Here is a 6,931-nt window from a genome sequence, read left to right as displayed (position 1 = left end):
CATTGCGAATTCGCATCCAATTCCATATCCGTAGGCTCTTTGTGAGTTTCTTTCACCAGATGTTTACTTGTACATCATCTTCATGCTTTTCCCCCAAAACTGGATTAATTCTATTATAAGCTGCATGCAATCTCCCAATGCATATTCATGGGTTTCTGTCTGCTCAGAGCTATTACGCTGGGACACACATACACACACACTGTGAATCTCTGGGCATAGTTCCAAACAGCTCTCCCCATGCTCAAAAACTTTTTAAAGTTTTGTGTTATATTTTTAAAGCTTATGGAATATTGTATTCTTCCCCATAACATACTTATTTTTGATAGGATATGAATATACTTTAAACCACACACTAGCAACTATAACTGACATCCCAGGGCAATAACCCATGTCGGCCTGTGGCTCCTTGTGCCCCGGGCACTGCTGAGCTCCCCTGGGGTAGTGCACGCTGCTTGAGGAATACAGATCTAGAAACCGCTGCTTTCTTCTTTCTTCCTCCCAAGCCCCCAATTCACCATCGACAATATAGGCGATGCGTTCCTGTTGGATTTGGGTGTTTTTTAATTGCACTAGATCAGGGGTCCTCAAACTACGGCCCGCGGGCCACATGCAAATACAAATATTGTATTTGTTCCCGTTTTGTTTTTTTACTTCAAAATAAGATATGTGCAGTGTGCATAGGAATTTGTTCATAGTTTTTTTTAAAACTATAGTCTGGCCCTCCAGCGGTCTGAGGGACAGTGAACAGGCCCCCTGTTTAAAAAGTTTGAGGACCCCTGCCCTAGATGGATAGCATGTTGCAGTTGTGGGGATAGCAAAGCACAGTCGGTCCATCTGGAGCGCAGAGAGGGAAAGCGACTGGCCTAAGGCCCCAGAGCACGTTGGTAGTAGAGCTGGGACCTGTTCGTTCTGCTATATCTTTCTTTGATGTTTGAAGATACCCTCTAGTTCTCAAATTATGGGATTCTAAGTAGGGTATAGAAGTTAACCCCCATGCGCTCTTCAAGATACTGTCTCTCGTAGAATCCATTGTTCTTTGTCCAAGTAGCTTTAGGTCCCTCTTTAAGATTTCACTGAGGTCCTAGACTCATTGAATTCATTATTATCTTCTGAATAAATGGCATCAATTCTTATAAGTGATTATTTCTTGGTGATTGGATATACTAGTACACTGTTAACGCAAATACCATTTTCAGTGAGATACACTCTTCCTCCCAAACCTACAGGCCCCCCATCACCCAGGGCATCGAAATCGTCCCCCTCCTGCACCTGCCGCTCCAGGATTCTGGGGTCCAGGCTGGGTTTGCTGCGTGTCCCCGCAGGAGGTCGGTCATGCCCTCTTTGGCCTTTGTCACGTGATTTGAAGACTAAACAGAGTGTTGGTTTGATTCTCACTGCAGAGAAAATGACATTTCTATCATCTGTAGGTGAGACAATAAAGACCCAGAGAGCCAAGCTAGGTCCTAAGCTAAGATCCAGCAAAAAATTGGCGAAGCGGGACTTGAACCTGCCTCTGTGTCCAAAGGCCGCATTCTTTTTTTAAACCCACATTCTTTTCCTGATGTGACTCCACCTCTCATTCTTTTTTTTTAAATATACTTTATTGATTTTTCACAGAGAGGAAGAGAGAGGAATAGAGAGTTAGAAACATCGATGAGAGAGAAACATCGATCAGCTGCCTTCTGCACACCCCCTACTGGGGATGTGCCCGCAACCAAGGTACATGCCCTTGACCGGAATCGAACCTGGGACCCTTGAGTCCGAAGGCCGATGCTCTATCCTCTGAGCCAAACCGGTCAGGGCTCTGCCTCTCATTTTTACACCGGGCAGGCACAGGGCCCGCCCTCACGTCGCGGGCACGTCGCCCACGATGTTAAATAGAACGGCTCTCTCCCAAACAGCAGCTCATGGGCAGTTGCTTCTGATCATGTATCTGTCATCTGTGCCTTTCTTAAAAAAAAAACTTGTATTTATTTATTAGAACCTATGGAACCTCTGGAGGAAGTGAGCTCTTGGGGTGCTGCCCTGTCATCTTTGATTTCTCTTGACAAGGCCTCTTCCAAGTTGCAATCAAATGTTCTCTCCTAACCTTTCGGGCTGGCTGAAGGAATCACTCTGGTTGCGCGCCTGACGGTTTGATTCCCATGCTCGGCTCCGTCCGTGTTTGGTTTATTTCATCTCATCATGGTTCCCATGGACTCCAGCGGTGCCCTCAGAGCCCACTCCCGCGCTGGGGAAGGGAACACTGCCTGAGGTTTGCAGAGCAGAATAAAACGACGTTTCCCTTTAATTAAGGATTTGACTTTCTCAGAGGAGAAGGGGTGTGAACTGTGACAACTGCCTTGTTCTCCACAGCCTGCCTCCTGTCGCATCGCATTTCTCCTGCGTTCCCTGTTTTCCAACTCGCCTCGCCCCACGTAACCCTGTCCCTTTTACCCTCCTGCGGGCTGGGGCGCCCCCGCCAGCACCCCCAAGTGCTGGGGCTTTCGGCCTGCCAATTACCTGCCCCGTGGCAGCCAGGCGGAGACCGGCCCCAGCTGGAGCCCAGCTGCTGAGAGATGAAGAATTAAGACATTTTCCTTTCTTCCGAGTCCTCGCTAATTCTTCCTGGTGGTGATTAGCCAGTTATTTTTAGCTCGATTGAAGCTCCCTGGTTAGTATTCAGGGCTGGCTCAGGCAGCACCGAGGCGCTCCGCATGTCCCTGCTCTGGTTCCGTTGGGTCCCATTGAAGTGGATGCAAAGAGCTTGCAGGACGCCCCTCCCCCGCCTCCCAGGTGCACCTCCTCCTGCTGCTCCCCGAAGTGCTGGCTGCTGCCCAAAGGGCCCGCAGCTCCAGGGCCCAGGACAAAGTCTTCCAGGAAGGATCTGGAAAATGAGCAATTTGGAGCCATATGAGGAGACAGAAATAACTGCACTGGGGCCAGGCACCCTGGTTTCATTCTGGACTTTGTCACCAGCTCTCTGTGGAGCGCTGGGCGGGTTACCTGCCTTTTCCGAGCCATCCGTCAAGCAGTGTGGCTGCACCAGCTGGCCCCCCGAGTGCCTTCCAGGACTAAGATACTGTGGAGTCATCAAGTCTAAAACAGGAACTGAATGTAAAGCCACCCACGCCTGTGGGGACAGCTTGAAAGCAAAATGCAGGTCTTTTTCCTTCTCACTCCACATCCCTGCCTCAGCCTCCTGCCTCTCCATACTGATCCCTGGTGGGCGGGCCTCCCGTAGGCCTCCCAGGGGCGCTGGGCATGCGCGGAGGCAAAAAAAAAGCGTGTCTGGGGAGATCTGGGAACCTGGGTAAAGTTCTGCTAATGAGATGGAGGAAGCCATGGGCCCCAGAGAACAATCCCATTCCATTCTGTTTAACCAGCCTAGGAGTGATGAAGCCTAAACTCTGGATCTTGCTATACTTCCTCAAGCCAGTGTAGCCTCTACGCCCGCTCAGAGGGATGTGTGCGAGGCCGCTTTTCCCAGCAGTTCCCCTGGCTCTGGGCAGGTGGCCGGGCCAACCCTCCCCAGGGATGCTGAGTCCTCCCTCCCCTTGTTTGTCACATGTGGCAAATGGTCATAGGGTTAAACATCATGAAGTCACATCTATCGTTTGGCCCACTGCCTTGCACACAGTAGGAACCACCGCTTTTTCATTGGTTCTGGTCTGAAAGTCATTTATATTAGCCGACTTTTACTGCATGCTCATGCTGGGCCCAGGAGTGTGCACGCCGAGTGTGACCAGCGCTTTAAAATGAGGACCACGGTCCAGGCTAACAATTGAGAAATGCAGGGGGAAGCCACTTGCGTCAGCCCGCACTGTAAGGGTGAAGCTGGACCTGAACCCACACTCTCTAGGCAAGAAGAGTCTGAGCTTTCAACCAGATATGCATACGTGTATGGATAAAGAGGATGTGGTGCATATAAACGATATTACTCAGCAATAAAAAGGCATGGAACCTTGCCATTTGCGACAACATAGAAGGACCTAGAGGGCATTATGCTAGGTCAGTGGTCAGCAAACTGCGGCTCGCGAGCCACATGCAGCTCTTTGGCCCCTTGACTGTGGCTCTTCCACAAAATACCACGTGCAGGCGTGCACGTACAGTGCGATTGAAACTTCATGGCACATGCGCAGAAGTCCGTATTTTGTGGAAGAGCCACACTCAAGGGGCCAAAGAGCCGCATGTGCTGGGTGAAATAAATCGCACACACATATCTCAATATAAAGATGATTTTTAAAATGTGTACATCTTCCAGGGTTGCACTCACTTTTAAAATTCCTATATAATGTTTTATGACACTTCTATCTCAATGAAAAAATTCCCAGAAGTCCTGCACAAAGTAGTGTTTGATGGATATTTTGTTGACAAATTGAAGCGACAGCCAATCCCTTCCTCACACCTTTCATTCTGGCGTCTCTCTTGTACAGAAGCTCACAACGAACTCCTCTACATCCCTAACCCAGGTCTGCATCTCCCCACCTCATTTGCAAGCTCATGGGTGTGATATCTGCACAGTTTCTGTTCAAGCCAAGTCAGCTGTGGACTCTGCCGTTAAAGGTCCCTTCCCCACCAGGAGGTCTCCTGGGCTTCGTCCCAGTCAGAACCCGGGTCTTTCCTTCGCTGTGTGCCACCTGCACCCCCTGGCCCCTCTCCCAGTCTTCTTTGAGGACACAGCTCTCACTGGGCTGACCTCTGGCCCCTCCATGACCAGGCCACAATATGATGATCATTTCTCTCTCTCTCTCTCTCTCTCTCTCTCTCTCTCTCTCTCTTTCTCTTATAGTCATTGTGTGTTTATAAAATTAGTTGGCATTTCACTGTATTTTTTCCATCCATCTCCCAAGCCCCTCCCCTTGGTAACCACCAGTGTGTCCTCTGGATCTATGGGTCTGCTTCTATTTTGTTTTCTTTATTCACTTGTTTTGTTTTCTTTTAGATTCCACATATAAGTGAGGTCATATGGTGTTTGTCTTTCTCTGACTTATCTCACTTAGCGTAATGCCCTCTAGGCCCATCTATGTTGTCACAAATGACAGGATTTCATTCTTTTCTATTGCTGAGTATATAGCACATCTTTATTCATTCATCTATCTCTGGGCACCTAGGTTGCTTCCATAGCTTGGCTGTAGTAGACAATGCTGTGATAAATATGGGGGTGTAGATATCTTTTCGAATGAGTGTTTTTGTTTTCTTCTATCAGTACCCTGAGTGGAACTATGGGGTTTCTGGGGCTATGGTGGCTCTGTTTTTTACTTTGGGGGCAATGACAGTCACTTCTGAAATAAGCAAGAGCCTAACAGGCATGGGGACCGCCAAGCATTGCTAACCCTCGGCGGTGAGTTCACCTTTAAAAGGCTCCTGCTGCTTCTACTGGGGTTGTACTCGATTGACCTGTTATCCCTCAGGGCAGTTAAGGACCCATGTCTGGGACAAAGACTCCCAGTACAGCAGGCTGGCTGACTCTGCAGGCCTGGGGCGGGCAGGACCAGGTCTCTCCGGCTGGGATCCCTGGCAGCCTTACCCTGCCTTACCTCCCCCTCTCCCTCTGTTCGGAACATGACCCCACCTGCCACTGCCGGGAGAGTTCATGAAGCCTGCTGTTTGCACAAAGGCTGGGGAGAGGCCAGCCGAGGGCATCTTTCCCTAACGGCCCTTCTGCAAGCAGGTCCCGGAAGGGCCCCCAGCTGGCTGACTCTAGCCCCCATTTGTCCTGAGTTTTGGAAGCAAAGGAAGTTCTTGTTAATCCTCTAATGCTTGGGACTACACATGTTGTTGCAATCATAAACAGCGCCCAATGCCACAACAGGTGCACCTGAGCACTTGGCTAAATAATATATACAGTCGGCGTTGTTTCCTATTCATTCACCCAGCAGGCCCCTGAGCAGCTGGGGGGGGAGGGGAGCAGTGGGGCAGAACCCCCAGGTCGTGTTGCTGCTGTGATAGAATCAGCGAGGGAGGGGCCTCACCTTGGACTCCGGGAGCACAATGTAGATGTAGACAGGTATGTGCATGGCAATCCTAGGTGCTGCGGGGCCCAGTTCCAACACCAGTTTCCGGCTGTGTGCCCTTGGGCGGGCCGCTTCGCTGTTCTGAGTCTGTTTTCTCACCTGCTAGGAAAGCACTAATATTTGGGTAATTCTGATGAGCAAGTGAATCAAGGCCTGGGTATAGGGCCTGTGCTTCTGTCAATACTCGGCCCACCGCCCGGGGTGCTGTTTGGAAAACCTGTCTCCGAAGCTTGTCCTTGGTCAGGGCCCCTTGCTTGGGCCAGAGTTAGAAGAGAGTTACGATGGTGGAATGATTGCTTTGTAAGGTGTCTAAGTGTCTCATCGCTGCAGTGCACACCTGAAACTAATGTGATATTGTATGTCAAGTGTAATTGGAAAATACATTATTTTTTTAAAACAAGAGTTATGAGCCACCTCGCACCCATTGAGAGGGCCACTATAACAAAAACAAAACGGACAATGACAGGTGTTGACAAAGAAGTGGAGGTGCTCAGTAGGTATTTACCGAAACGGAACAGCAAAACACCTGGAAGTTCCATCGCATCTTTATAAACGATTGTTGCTATTGGCCACTACCCTCATGGCAACTCAGACCCTTACCTGGAGGAGCACACAGCAACGCAAAGAAGTGGAGGTGCTCAGTAGGTATTTACCGAAACAGAACAGCAAAACACCTGGAAGTTCCATTGCATCTTTATAAACGATTGTTGCTATTGGCCATTACCCTATTGCGACTCAGACCCTTACCTGGAGGAGCACACAGCAACAGCCTTTATGTTGGGAAGATGGAGGTTAAGACACAGTGGGCGAGAAATCCAAGGATGCGTTCCATGAGGATGTTCATGCTATGGGAGGTCAGGAGTGGATGTCTGGGCTCAAGATCAAAGAAAGTGTCATAGAAAACATGACTGGGTCTGGAGAGACTTGTCATTTTA

The 6,931-nt window shown here is 49.5% G+C and overlaps 1 long non-coding RNA gene across 1 annotated transcript; it reads right to left on the bottom strand.

The window, feature by feature from the left end:
• Positions 1 to 902: 902 nt before the first annotated feature.
• Positions 903 to 6,596, bottom strand: LOC102242810. The gene is made up of 3 exons (XR_313214.2): positions 5,955 to 6,596; positions 2,090 to 2,866; positions 903 to 1,394 (listed from the first exon to the last, which is right to left on the bottom strand). It is a non-coding gene; the product is annotated as an uncharacterized LOC102242810 (long non-coding RNA).
• Between the last annotated feature and the right edge of the window lie 335 nt (positions 6,597 to 6,931).

The sequence above is a fragment of the Myotis brandtii genome, unplaced genomic scaffold (assembly GCF_000412655.1).
Source record: "Myotis brandtii unplaced genomic scaffold, ASM41265v1 scaffold131, whole genome shotgun sequence".
Taxonomy (NCBI): domain Eukaryota; kingdom Metazoa; phylum Chordata; class Mammalia; order Chiroptera; family Vespertilionidae; genus Myotis; species Myotis brandtii.
This window is presented reverse-complemented; position numbering and strand designations above follow the sequence as displayed.